At 38.4% G+C, this 15,227-nt stretch overlaps 1 long non-coding RNA gene across 1 annotated transcript; it reads right to left on the bottom strand.

Annotated features, from left to right (window-relative positions):
- Window positions 1-3,287: 3,287 nt before the first annotated feature.
- On the bottom strand, window positions 3,288-8,445 carry LOC145681583 (uncharacterized). Its single transcript, XR_014130825.1, has 3 exons — window positions 8,284-8,445; window positions 5,284-5,449; window positions 3,288-3,382 (listed from the first exon to the last, which is right to left on the bottom strand). It is a non-coding gene; the product is annotated as an uncharacterized LOC145681583 (long non-coding RNA).
- Between the last annotated feature and the right edge of the window lie 6,782 nt (window positions 8,446-15,227).

The raw sequence follows: 15,227 nt of genomic DNA, 5'->3' as shown, positions 1-15,227 counted from the left end.
AGTAAAGACCCCACGCATAAGAGGAAGCGCTCTACCACTGAGCCACCGTGCCCAATGATTAGAGTAAGTCAGCGATAATAGAGGGATTGATGGAATGAACTGTGAGAGGAAGCGGGAGTACCCTGAGAAAACCCACGGATACGATCTTGTCCAACACAAACTTACTTGGCCCACAAGAGGAAGCGCTCTACCACTCAGCCACTGCGCCCAATGATTGAACCAAATCAATGAAAATAGAAGAATTGGTGGAATTAAAATGGGAGGAAGCGGGAGTACTCTGACAAAACCCACGGATACGATCTTGTAAACCACAAACTTCTTAGATGGGGATGGAAACAATGAGGACCCCACGCACCAGATGAAGTGTTCTACCACAAAGCCACCGTGCCAAATGATTGAAGCAAGTCAATGATAATAGAGGAATTGCTTTAATGAAAATTGGGAAGAAGCGGGAGTACCCTGGGAAAACCCACGGATACGATCTTGTCCACAACAAACTTACTTGCCCCACCAGAGGAAACGCTCTACCACTGAGCCACTGAACCCACCCAAGCAGCACACCGACGTCGAAAAGACGTGGTTTTTTTGGTGTAAAACACCGTAAAATACACCGAACATGACGTGATTTACACGTCTTTTCCCACGTGGAAATGTCCGGGAATATGACGTGATTTTTATGACGTCTTTTACACGTCATAGAATATGACGTGATTTTTATGACGTCTTTTATACGTCATAGAATATGACGTGATTTCTATGACGTCTTTTACACGTCTGGGGGGTTCTCGAAATGGGGCAGCGAGAAGCAAAGGGGTGTAAGTGACATTTGCAATAAAGTATGGATGACTCAAAAATGGATTCTGCACAGCTAAATATACAAACTGAATGGTGAAGCCCGTCGCAGTCCAATAGAATGTCTATCCGTGAATGCTCTACGCCGAACTTCATTATGCAGTTTGTATATTTTGCTGTGCATAATCCATTTTAGACACATACATACTCTATTGAAAATGTCACTTACAACCCCTTTGCTTCTCGCTGTCTCAAATGTGATGAAGGTCTGACAGGATTGTTCAGTTCCAAATGTCAAAACCATTAGAAATTGATGTGCATCCGCAGTTTTGACATTAGGAATCTCAATCCATGTACTATCTCGTTTATTCGCCACACTTTTCAGGCTATTTCTCATCCCCTATTCAACCGATTTGCACCAAAGTTAAGGTTTAGGCTACTAGGGCTACCTAGTTTTGCCCCTGTAAATTTGAAACAGATCGGTTGAATAGTAGTTGAAACAAAAAACCCTTAAACTGTGACGGATAATGGAGATCCTACTATACATGGATTGAGATTTCTAATGTCAACACTGGATACACATTAATTTATGATGATTTGGACATATGGAACTGAATAATAATAATAATAATAATAATAATAATATCTACTCTAAAACACACAGCTTACAACACATTTCTAAAAACATGATCAATAAGAAAAAATCATACTTTTTCTTTCTTCTTAACTCCGCTTTTTTTTTTTTTTTGACAGTGCTGAACTGGTCTCTAACCGCAACACTTTTCTTGGGTAAAAAAAAGTCGACGAATAAAAACTGGACAACGATTATTATAAGTAAAAACAATAATGAAAATAAATTTATCCTTGTGACTGCTGCTTGATTTTTCACCATCACTATACATACAATTGTGTTGTAATGTGCATAATAATTTACAAGATTCTATATCAGATAAGTAAGATCACTGGATTATTGTAACAAATAACTGATCAGGATAGACCCTAGGAACCCTAAGATCTTGCCACAGCGAAATGCATCACCACCCTCTCTCGAAAGCACACATTGGGGAACGTCAAAATATTGTGGTCTATTTGATTGGTCTGTACCAAGATTTTGAGATTTCGCTTCTCCGAAGGTTCGTATTATCTACGGATTGAGGATTTGCATATCCAATTGACCACCTCTAGTCTTGTTGATTTCTATTCTTTTTAGTATTTGGATAGTAGCCTATTGAAGAGTATATATTCGCCTCTTAATGTGTGGTATATTTACCTAATATTAAGAAGCGAATATACAATAGCTGTCAAAGAATAATTATATACGTAGTGCTACAGGAAAGAAACGGCAGCGCTTGCTCCACGAAAGGATAAATTTAAAGGCATACATTAAAACGAAAACCGAGACGCGTTGGAAAAATTAAAAAAAAACTCGAATGTAACTCACCCTTGTCAAAAAAAAAACTACATGACTTTTAATGAGAAAAGACGAAACATGGCAGAAACAAAGAATGAAATGGAAAAATAAAGAATCATTGTATTTACAGTACTAAGAAGAATCCACTCATTTCGGCACTGGAATTTATTCATGTGCATTTACTGGTACCTTTTTCTTAATGAAATTACCGTACAACACGTGTTTCCATAAATTTTATAGCTATCCATTATTGCGCTAGTATGCACAAACATACACACAAACATCCACATCCACACACTCACACTCACAAACACACAAGCACAATGGGTTTTATTGACAGTGCAAAATTTAGGACTAAACATTTATAACTCCAATTTAAGACATCTTTACTTTGGAGGTGAAAAGTCGAAAAAGAAAGTACATCTTAAAATTAATTAATATCTGAGGGATGAAAGCGAAAAAACATAACCATTAATTTGAATTCTATATTTATTAGTTATATGTACAATGTGCACATTTTTTCGTATAAAATATTATTCATACTATTTGTAATGCAGAAAGAAACACTAATTGTCCATATTATTTGTAATACAAACAAGAAATATGTAGACAATGCATATCTGTTGGTTATAATCTAAAACTTACAGAAATCTTTTAATAATATAAAATAAAAAGAATTAAATTTTCCTATTGATTTCCTATGAAGCAAACCACATTTCATAGTTATTAAAAGTACAGAAATACAGCATCATATCAAAAAACCCTCACGTGCTTAAGTAGGTTAAAAAAGGGGACTGCGATAAGTATCCCACTTCGTCTATTATTTCAGTAGCAGTTTCTTCCATCTTTTAGTTTTCGAAAGAGATGCCTTTACACTGATTTCCAACAAAGCGAGGAGCAGGTCAATATGTTTCGAGAATGCCAAATCCTTTTCATCCTCAAACAACAAGGCAGATGGAAGTGAATATCTTTCTAATAACGTTTTGAAGATTTGTCACAATTGTTCATTTGAAGATCTTGTTGATGCTTTATTTTTACTTACGACTATGTCTTTGAGACTAGTTTGCACAACGGGTATTTCGCCCTTTTTCTGCGGTAGTTGAATTTCATCTCCAGCTCTTTGGAAACCAAGCATTGGAGAAAGGTCACTTTTCCTCCCAATGATGACAGATAGGAACACTGAAACAGAAAAATAAAAATAAAAATCATGAACAATCATAGTGCAATTTTTCAGGTAGAGAGAAAAAGGAAAAAAATAATTACAATACCTCATGTGTAACTACAATCAATACGCAATAAAACGATTGGTTACTGTACTCGATTGCATGAAGTCACTTATTCTCAATAATCCACTTTTAACGACCTTCCATACAGCGAAATTAAACTACCATTAATTAAAGTTATTCTGTATTACCTTAACTTTTGATTTTATTGCAGCTGTTAACTCTGATTATTCAGGAGGATCAAAGAAGTTGGAAGGATATAAGACTTTATATACACACGTACATGAGAAATAATTCTGAAACGCTCATAGAAGGCTACATTACGTATGTGCTCATAATATAAAATGCCACTCCAAGACCAACTTTAGGATGTGAGCTAAAAGTGACGATCAAGTATATCGATACGATATCATAACTGATGCAAAAAAAAATCTTTGAGTTTTATGTCTCACGATTATGTCGTCTAGGCTAAAGGAGACGGTGATGATGAAGAATGAATGAAATGGTGGGTTGAAGAAAGTGGGAGGAAACGGGAGAACCCCGAGGAAACCCACGCACACGGTGTTTGTCCACCACAAAGTTCACTTGGCGGGGACTAGGATTATAACTGATGCAGACCAGCATGGTATGAAAGAAAGAACTTTCTAATAATAAAATAATATAGCTACTCATTTATGAAACACAACTAGACAACGATAGAAATTATTATCTTTCACTACTGCTACGTAACCTACAAAAAGAAGTTAAAATTCAGCATTTACTTATCGTGACAGAACTACGCTATCGGATGCAGCAATCTGACAAGCTGCATACAGTTGGAACTAAGCAGTAGAGGTATTCTTCTACTGTCATAAGAAATTTCATCCTGATTGGATACGATTTAGTAAGTTGAATTTATGATGCAAGTCGAAACATGTATTAGCATTTCAAAATATGGCAAAAAATAAAGTGAAAATTACAAACAAAATGGTGTATAACTTTTATATTCCGAAAAATCCCAAACTGAGAGCATAACGCTGGCTCCCTCACTTGTTACTGGAGTATTTTAAAAAGTAAGACTTCTAGGACCAGAATTCTATCACAATCAGTAGGGTGAAAATAGTCACATTATTTTTTCGAACAGTGTTAGAAGTTGTGGTAATAATAATAATAATAATAATAATAATAATAATAATAATAATAATAATAATAAAATATACTTCTCTTTGGTGAAAATTATATATTTTACCCCTCTGTTGAGAAATATATTTTCGGGAGGAGTACTTTTACCCATTCAAAAAAAAAAAAAGCGCGAACACAATAACATGTGATATATTCCATATTAGAGCTTTCCTTATATATAAGTACTTAAGTCAAATAAAATAATTGCTGAAGTAATAAAAATTATTAAACAAGGAAATCTTTAAAAATCTAAAATAATAAATAAATAAATAGTGTGTGTTTGAAGAAGACAAGGGTAGTTGCTGAAACAGTTACATTTAAATAAAAGTGGGGCAGTGGTGGCTCGGTGATAAGAGCGTTCACCTCTTGTGTCTGGAGCCCCTGGTTCGATCCCAGCTCACGCCAAGCGGCTCTGTGTTGGACAAACACGGTGTGTGTGGGTTTTCTTGGAGTTCTCCAATTTTTTCCCACATTCTTCATTCCACCATTTAATTCATTTCTCATCATCACCGTCTCCCTTAGCCTCAGTGCCTGATCGTGGAACGTTAAATCGAATACTTTGTTTACATAAAAGTATTGCCTTGTTCAGCAATTATTTTATTTTAGTTAAGTACTAATAAAATATTACTATTTTCTTTTCTTCTTGCTCGGCATTTTCTTACATGTGTATTATAAAATAACATGTCTAAAACTCACCTGTCACACCGTCGGTGTGTAGGTCATCCTCCACAGTGATTATTTCTAGAGCAGCTCGACGAGCAGAAAGGGGTGAGAGTCACGGCTTCAAGTTCAGTTAAGAAAGATTCCGTGCTAGGTGGTCTGCTGATCAATTCATCATTTGTAGGAGCATTGGCCACACACTCTGGAAAGTGGGAGTACATTCAAGTCTTATCTTTGCAAATAACATGTATTTACAGCTAGGCCTATTACAACGACTAAATACATTTAACATGAAATGTAGCAGTGTAATTTCATGTAAACAGTAAAGTGAGCTTTTTATCATATTTTGTATTTTAAAAAAAAGACCTAAGAGCATATAGAGGAAAATGAGTTGGCAAGAAAATATCAGCCATAAATTTCACATGCTTTCTGTTCTGGATATTTTCAGCGTAAAGGACGGTGTGAGGAAGAAATATTTTACAAGAATACCATGCTACAAAAAAAAAACAATTACATCCCATTCATTCTGAATATACGTTTTCATAATTATCTTTAAAAGTTAAATTTAAATAAATTACAGGTCGTAATGAACAGAAATGACTACCCAAACTGTTCTAATGAAACAATTTCTTGTTTTGGACATGCATTACCAATACTGGTACAATTTCGTTCGAAATTAAATTTATATATCAACCCAGAGTCCGAAATCGTGCTAATCTCAGTACGGGAATGGTTACTTCTTAAATGGAGAGATACGTAAAATAAATATTGACAAACTTGTGGACAGATAGATTTTATGGATTATTGTCTGCCCGTTGTTAACAAAGCAGGGATCGGATTTGAGAACGCAAAATATCGCATCTTGAAAACAAAGAACACTAATGACTACCTGCGTTTACGAAGGTGGACATTTTCTGAGCAAAGACACCAAGCCAAGTAATTTCTTGCTATGTACTGCTTCATTTAAATTCTGCAATGTAAAAAAAAATCTTACATTTATAATACAAGCTTGATAAAATCAAGAGCTCCAACTCTGGGATGGGTTTTATTAAAAAAATATATCCTACTCTGGGAGGGGCAGTCGTCACCTCTGGATCCGCCCCTGTTGTGTACACAGCTTCCTTCTGGCGGCAGCAGATATGTAAGCCCCGAAACAATGAGGTATGTTTCTCTTTACTGATGGGGCTGCAATGCCCCAGTGATAGGGCGTTCACTTCTAGTGCGTGGGGTCCCTGGTTCGATCCCAGCCTGTGCCAAGTGGGCTTTGTGGTGGACAAACACCATGTGCCTGGGTTTTCACGACATTCTCCCATTTTCGCCCACTTTCTTCATACCACCATTTTTCACTTTTCATTATCACCATCTTCCTTAGCCTCGGTGCCTTATCCTGGGGCGTGAAACTAAATATTTAATTTCATTTCTTTTTAATGATGAGGATGTGGTGTTCTACTTGAAAGCAGGCTTTGACACAAAGAGACTTCCCTTGTTATTGCACGCATAAATATTAGGGGGATATTCCCTATGTCAATAGCTCGCTAAAATACATCTGACTGGGACCACCACCAGCCCCCAACCACGGACCATTAATAAGACATTAGGTTTCCTTTGAATCGTTTTACGATTAGCAGTGGAACTTCTAATAATGTAGTCATGTAGAAGATACTTAACTGAGTTGGAATATATTTTCTTGAAATTTAGTGGCAACATTGATCAGTATCCATCATCACATGCTGGCACAGGAGCCTAGAATGCGATGGAGCTCTCTACTCAATTAATGAACAAAATATTCGAACACTGTCGAACGAATAAAACCCGTTACATTATTATGATTCCCACACCCAATTCTGTGGCACAGCTACGGTAGCCAAGTGTCTTGTGAGGGTACGTAGGTGCGACAGGACGGTGGTCGCAGTTTGAGAGTGCTCTCAACTGGGGTAATATCCTCCCACTGATTATGCACATATACAATGAGAGCACTACTTTAACAAACGAGTCTGTCAACTATACATCGATTTTGTGGATTTTTTCTCTAGATTTAAGGCACTAGTGTTACAAAAGGCTAAACAAAACATAACTGAGTGAGCCAAGGGGTTAGAACTTCCATCGGTCAGAACTTTGAAGTCATACACGATTTATACCAGCTGGCCACTAAAATGCAGGAATGCTATATAACCGAGTCAGTAGGAGCACAGCAAGAGAGCCCGAGTAGCAGCGACGGGACGCGTTTGTAGGGAGCAGGCGCGTCAGCGACGGGAAGTACACGTATAAACGAGGATCGTGGAAGAGCACACTTACATATACGATGCTTTCACTGATCACTTATGCTGTACACTGACAGTAATTGTTTTTTTTTTCACACCCATTCCTTCACGAAAAATGTTTCTCATAATATTTTACCTACACATTTTCTATTTGGTAGAACCGTGTGCTCGAGTGAAGCAGAATTTTGAGTGATGGTGAAAGCATTGTAAGCGTAAGTGTGCTTTTCAACTATCCTTGTTTACGTGTATAGTCTCCGTCTTTGACGTGCCTTCTCCCTACGGACGCACCCCCCCCCCGTTGCCGCTCGGGCCCTCTTGTTGTGCTCGTGCCCGGACTCGAATAGAATGCATTTGTCCTTTTTAGTGGGCACCTAGCAAAAGTTCGTTCGTGTTTTATGCACTGTGCTTAATATGCCATACGTCTACTCTGTATTTATACTAACCCCCGTGAAGTAAATCTGCAACTAGTAATGGAGCTCCGCACTTAGTGCATGAAAGCTCTAACCTAACCTGAAAATGTAATGTGTCAAAATTTGGTAGAACTGTCTGTTAAAGTAACGCCTCCAATATATTTAATTTGGTCTGTAAAATATTTAATTTGGTAGAGGTGTCTGCTAAAGTTAACCTAATGGAGGTATCCTCGTTCTTTCTACAGTATTTTAATACACTCTCATAAGAAACAATAGGCAACGCTGTATGAGAGAAGCTAATACTCAATCTGCTGAATTTTACACAGAATATACCTAGATAGGAATAGGATAGGAATTATACTTACTTGTCTTAAAGCTGACTTCTTCACTTAAACACAGAAAACCATCATAACACCACAAAGTTCCATGGCAATTCTGAAATGGCTCACGATTCCCAGCATGCACTGCTCAAACTGCAGTTACAATACAGGGAACGTCCGCGCTTGTAGCACTTAAAAAAGACGTCTATTTTTGGTGATGTTCGACACGTGATTCTTTGTACCATTCTGGCACGTGATAAACACGTACAATTTAGGTCATTTTTCACACGTCATTTTTGTTACCATTTTGGTACGTGATAAAGACGTTCCAAATTTTCAAAAGACGTCATTTTGAATTCGAACCCCCAAAAAAGACGTGTTAATGACGTGACTGTGCTACCTGGGCAATGATTGAAGAGAGTCAATGATAATAGAACAGTAGGTGGAATAAAGTGCGGGAGGAAGCGGAAGTACTCTGAGAAAACCTACGGATATAATCTTGTCCACCACAAACGTACTTGGCCCAGCAGTGGAAGCGTTCTACCACTGAGCCACCCCGCCCAATGATTAAGGTAGGACAATGGTAGAGAAATTGGTGGAATGAAAAGTGAGAAGAATCTGGAGTACCATGACAAAACCCACGGATACGATCTTGTCCATCACAAACATACTTGGTACACCAGACGAAGCGCTCTAGCACTGAGCCACGGCGTCCAATGATTAAAGTAAGTCAATGATAATAGAAGAATTTGTGGAATGAAATGTGGAAGGATGCAAGTGTACCCTGAAAAAAACCCACGGATACAATCTTGTAAACCACAAACTTACTTGGCCCACCAGAGGAAGCGCTCTACCACTGAACCACCGCGCCCAGTGATTGAATCAAGTCAATGATAATAGAGAAATTGGCGAAATGAAAAGTGGGAAGTAACGGGAGTACCCTGAGTAAACCCACGGATTCGATACTGTCCACTACAAACTTACTTGGCCCACCAGAGGAAGAGCTCTAACACTGAGCCACTGCGCCCAGTCATTGACCCAAGTCAATGATAATAGAAGAATTGGTGGAAGGAAATGAGGGAGGAAGCGGGAGTACTCTGAAGAAACCCACGGATACGATCTTGTCCAACATAAACTTACTTGGCAAACCAGATGAAGCGTTCTACCACTGAGCCACTGAGCTCAATGATTGAAGCAAGTCAATAATAATAATAGAAGAAATTGTGGATTGATATGTGGGAGGAAGCGGGAGTACCCTGACAAAACCCACGGATACGATCTTGTACACCACAAACTTATTTGGCCCACCAGATGAAACGCTCTACCACTGAGCCACTGCACCAAATGATTGAAGAGAGTCAAAGATAATAGAAGATTTGGTGGAATGAAATGTGCGAGGAAGCGGGAGTACCCTGTCTAAACCCACGGATACGATCTTGTCCACCAAAATCATACTTTGTCCACCTGATGAAGCGCTCTACCCTTGAGCTACCGTGCCTAATGATTAATGTAGGTCATTGATAATTGAAGAATTGGTGGAATGAAATGTGCGAGTTAACGGGAGTACCCTGTCAAAACCCACGGATACGATCTTGTCCACGAAAAACATACTTGGCCCGCCAGAGGAAGCGCCCTACCACTGAGCTACCGCGCTCAATGATTAAACCAAATTAATGATGGTAGAGAAATTGGTGGAACGAAAAGTGGGAATGAACGGGAGTACCATGATTAAACCCACGGATACAATCTTGTACACCACAAACTTACTTGGCACACCACATGAGGCGCTCTACCACTGAGCCACTGCGCCCAATGATTGAAGGAAGTCAATGATAATAGAAGAATTGGTGGAATGAAATGTGGGAGGAACGGGAGTACCCTGAAAAACCCATGGATACGATCTTGTGCACTACAAACTTAATTGGCCCACCAGAGGAAGCGCTCTACTACTGAGCCACAGCGCCCAATGATTAATGTAGGTCAATGATAATTGAGGAATTGGTGGAATGAAAAGTGGTAAGAAGCGGGAGTAACCTCAGAAAACCCACGGATACGATTCTCTCCATCACAAACTTACTTAGCCCACCAGAGGAAGCGCTTTACCACTGACCCACTGCGCCCAATGATTGAAGCAAGTCAATGATAGTAGAAGAACTGATGGAATGAAATGTGGGAGGAAGCGAAAGTACCCTGACAAAACCCACGGATACTACCTTATCCACAACAAATTCATCACGCAGGGGATCGAAACAGTAAGGACCCCACGCACCAGAGTAAGCGTTGTACCACTAAGCCACCGTGCCCAATGATTGAACGAAGTCAATGGTAAAAGTGGAATTGGTGGAGTGGAAAGTGGGAAGAAGCGAGAGTACTCTGAGAAAACCCACAGATACGATCTCATCCTCCTCAAACTTAATTGGTCCACCAGAGGGAGCACTTACGTATCGTATATTCCTTTTTAATAAATCGAATCGGATATGTCTATAAGTACTGCTATTTCACATCATATTTTTCCGTATTGTTGCCTTCCACAGGGTTCTGCCCTCAGCCCGCTCTTATATATACTATATGCCTCTGATATACCAAGACCTACGGAAAACGTATTCTTATTTCAATATGCCGATGACACGGCCTTTCTAGCTCTTGGCAAGACTATGCATCAGATCAGCACGGCATTACAATCTACTCTAAATGGATTTATGCAATGGTGCAAAACTTGGAAACTTACTGTCAATAGTGACAAAACTCAAGCGCTGGTCTTTTTAACCCCGAAATGCCGCTCCAAGTTTCATCGCAATACGCGAAACCTTAAAGTCACACTTAACGATCGTTCTCTACAACCAACTACTACGACCACATATCTCGGGGTTGTATTCGACTCCAAACTTAACTGGAAGGCTCATCTTGAGAAAATCTCTCAAAAGGCTAATATCCGGCTCAATCTTCTTCGCCGTCTAACTGACACTAATTGGGGCCTACACACCGCCTTGCTCCTAAATACATATAAAATGTTCCTTCGGCCTATCTTAACTTTTGGCCACATCGCTTTGTGCAACGCTCCCACGAAGTTCTATGACCGTTTGTCAATACTTGAGCGTCATGCCATTCGACTTGCACATCATATCAGGCTGCCATATCCCAACTTTCTGAATTATGAGCACATTGACTTTCCTCAACTGACTCAACACCTCGCCGATATCAGCTTGAAATATATACTCTCTCGACTACCAGTCTCACACCCATTTCTTCTCGATATCCTACAAGCAGATGCTGAAACTGACGCCCCATATAAGTACTTACACATGCCATTAAATGTACTTATTACGATATATCTTAATACTGAACACCCTATCACCGTCGAGCGCGATATCTTCCATATTTATCATATAGCTGATCATCTCCCTCATTTGTTTCCATCTCTGCACCATGTATAATTTCAGCACTAACACTGGGCTTTCCTTATGTCTCCATCAGTCTCGAGCCGCCCCGAGACAGAAGAACTCATCTTCATTTGTCTTCTTAACAATGTGTTTGTGATTGTGGCATGGACGCAATGCATCTCATCTTTCACCGTCATCATATTTATTTCATAAAGCACCTCAGTCTCTATATACACTTTTTTAAACATTAAATAAAGGTTTCATAGTTGCATCACCTTTATGTGTGTTCTTTTCTGCACTCATATTTAAATTTTGCACTAATCTTGTGCTTAGATTTTTTTAAATCTTTATTTTTGAAAATTACACATAGACCATCATGACATTCTTTAAACAATAGTATACTAAAACCTGTGCCAAAGAGAGGGCGTAACCCTCTAATGGCCAGGGTTAGAAAGAGTCTTTAAATTAAATGATGAATAAAGAACTCCCTAATACCTAACCCTTTACTATTAAAAAAATCAAAATTTACTCAATATTTACAAGTTACTTGTGTTATTGGTGACGGGTGATTTGATGAAACAGACTGCTTTGTAGACCAAGATACACTTTTTATGCGATCATTCTGGAAGCATGTCACAGGAAAGATCGAAAATTTTACGTAAAAACGAAGAAATACTAGCATTCTGGAGATGAAGATAGAAATACATTGTCTGATGAAGATGTGGCGATTTCAGGTTCGGATTCTGAATTTACAGAAGAGTGTGAGAACGTGTCCGAAAGATCAACGGAATCTTCTTCGAATGAGTCAGGCGATATTGAAGATTCCGTACCACAAACACATAATCTACCAGGATCTGTAACTGCGGCTGATGGAACAAAATGGAAGGTTATAGATTAATCAGCTCCATCTCAGGGTAGAAGACAAACGCATAACATCGTACATGTTACTCCAGGGCCAACACGTTATGCAAAGCAAAATATAACCGAGGATTCGTTGTTTAGTGCATTTCGACTGATTTTCAATGATGAATTCTTATCAATTATCAAAAGATGTACCGAGAAAGAGGCGGAGAAGGAAAAACCTAATTGGACAGTAGATAAAGATGAACTTCTAAATTTCATAGCATTGTTCTATGTTAGAGGTGCGTTAGGTCTGCGGAATATGCCACTGAAAAGTTGTTGGTCCAGAAAATGACGAGTAGCTCTTTTTAGAGATGCAATGCCTAGGAATAGATTTCTTGAAATCAAAAAGTACATTCGATTCGATATACGTGCAGAGAGAAGAATCAAGCTACCAACTAACAAATTTGCCCTTGCATCTTCAATATGGGACATATTTGTGAAAAATTCGTTGAATTGTTTCAACCCTGGGGAAAATGTTACATGTGACGAACAGCTATATCCCACAAAGTGTAGATGCAGATTTTTGCAGCACGTTGGAACGAAACCGGATAAATTTGGAATAAAGTACTGGCTGTTAGCTGACGTCAATACCAAATGCTTCATGACTTTCCTTACCTAGGAAAAGACGAAAATAAGCCTGCAGGTCAGCCTCTTCCCGAATATGTAGTTTTACGTCTAATGGAACCATATAAGAAAACCGGCTTGAACCTTACATGCAACAACTTTTTTACTTCTGTATCGCTAGCTGAGAGGTTGAAGAAAGATGCTATCAGCATTGTTGGCACAGTGCAGAAACAACGTAGAGAATTACCAGTCTGCACAAGAAAGTGAAACCAAATCGAGAGCTATATGATACAAAAATATATAAAAAACCAATATGGCTACACCATGACAGACTACCTCTGTAGAAAAAATAAGAACGTAATTTTGAGCACTCTGTAACCTGATGTAGAAGTACCAACAGCAGGGAAAAAGAAGCCTGAAGCAGTTGTCTTTTACACACACACGAAAGTGGGTGTAGATCTTCTGGACCAAATGGCGCGCAAGTACTCTGTTCGAGCTGGTAGTAGACGATGGCCAGTTCATGACCTTATAACATATTGGACTTGACAGGCATAAATTCTTGAATAGTTTACAAAGCCGTCACTGGAAGACGGATAAACAGAAGGAAGTTCCTCTTGGATCTAGCTGACGAAATCATAAAAGAAAGGAAAGGGAATCTACAACCCAGACAATATCTTCCACAGGAACTAAGAGTTCTACCAAAAGAAAGCACTGCCAGGTCACTAAAAAATGTGCCAACAAGTCATCTGCATGCTGCCCATCATGCGAAAGATTTGCCTGCGGAAAATGTTGGTGTGTAATGAGTGCAAGAAAGACGTGTAAGACAGTTTTCTCCTTGCACCATTTTCATGAGCAAATGAAGCTCTATAGCTCATTGTATTCCCAAGATTATTTCAATAAGAAAAGAAAACTGTTAACTAAATTGTTCATCTGTAAAATAACAGACTGTCTAGAAACAATTTCGTGCTCAAAAAAAGAATAATAAAAGGAAAACTATTAGAAACATCATTTTGTAATAAATCATTTATTTTTTCAACATGTTCATTCTCATACAAATTAGAAAAATAAATTGTGTATTGCTGAAGCATATATCACTTCCACATATCCTGTAACTAGCTATCTATCTGTATATATAAGTATATAAGTATTTCTGTTTAGAGCTTAATGTACGTAAAAGAGTACTTCTGAACTAACATTTACTATAATTCGCGCTCTCTAGTGCAGAAAGACAAGAACCCAACAGAAAAATCCACAATATCAATATTAAAATTAATATGGGTCAAAATACCCATTGCGGGCATTATAGGTAGGTAGAAAGTGCGATCCTTCTAGTGTTAAAACATGCTGTGAAAATTAGGAGTGTTGTCAATTTGAAGGATCGAAAAATGGACGTTTGATGCACTTAGAAACAGTCCTAAATTCATACTGGTAAACTATAGAACAAACATAAGCATACGATTGGCTTTTTGGAAAAAATTGCTATTAAAATTAGGTGTCAAATTCAATGGTTTCATTTTTCAAAACTGAAATTAAATCAAGATGGCTTACCTCAAGATGGCTCCCATCAAGGTTACCCTTACCGTACCACTTCCCTCTGGTCATAATATGTATAACTGAAGCCTTGACCACTTATTATCATTAATAAGCGGGTTAGAAGCGGAGGTAAGGGACTTAAAGCACATAGTAAGTAAAATAATTAATGCTTGTAACTTTTCCCCAAATGGGTTTTTCTTAAAACTAACTTCGCCACTGTCTTCCTGATTGAATTTTAGCTTGAAATTATGTATCATAATTACCCTATTCCCATTTTAAAAATTTGACCTAAATTCAAAATGGCGGATTTCAAGATGGCTGCCGTCAAGGTCATACCTACCGTACGACTTCCCCCTAGACCTTATATGTGTCTACATGGTTGTTCTTTCATTAACACTCGGTTTACAAAGGGTAGTAAGGGACTTCTGCAGTAATCTCTAATAACCACACCATAACTCTTAAAAATTATTAAAAAAATTGAAAACATGCACGATGACAAAAATTTCCGTCATTACAAGTAATTCATATATTTCCTCTATCAGGAAAAAAATCATTGAAATCGGATCCGGGCAATTGGATGATGTCCCTTGTAAGAGCGACTTTTAGCTC

This window comes from Thermobia domestica, chromosome 3 (assembly GCF_964235325.1).
Source record: "Thermobia domestica chromosome 3, izTheDome1.hap1.1, whole genome shotgun sequence".
NCBI lineage: Eukaryota > Metazoa > Arthropoda > Insecta > Zygentoma > Lepismatidae > Thermobia > Thermobia domestica.
This window is presented reverse-complemented; position numbering and strand designations above follow the sequence as displayed.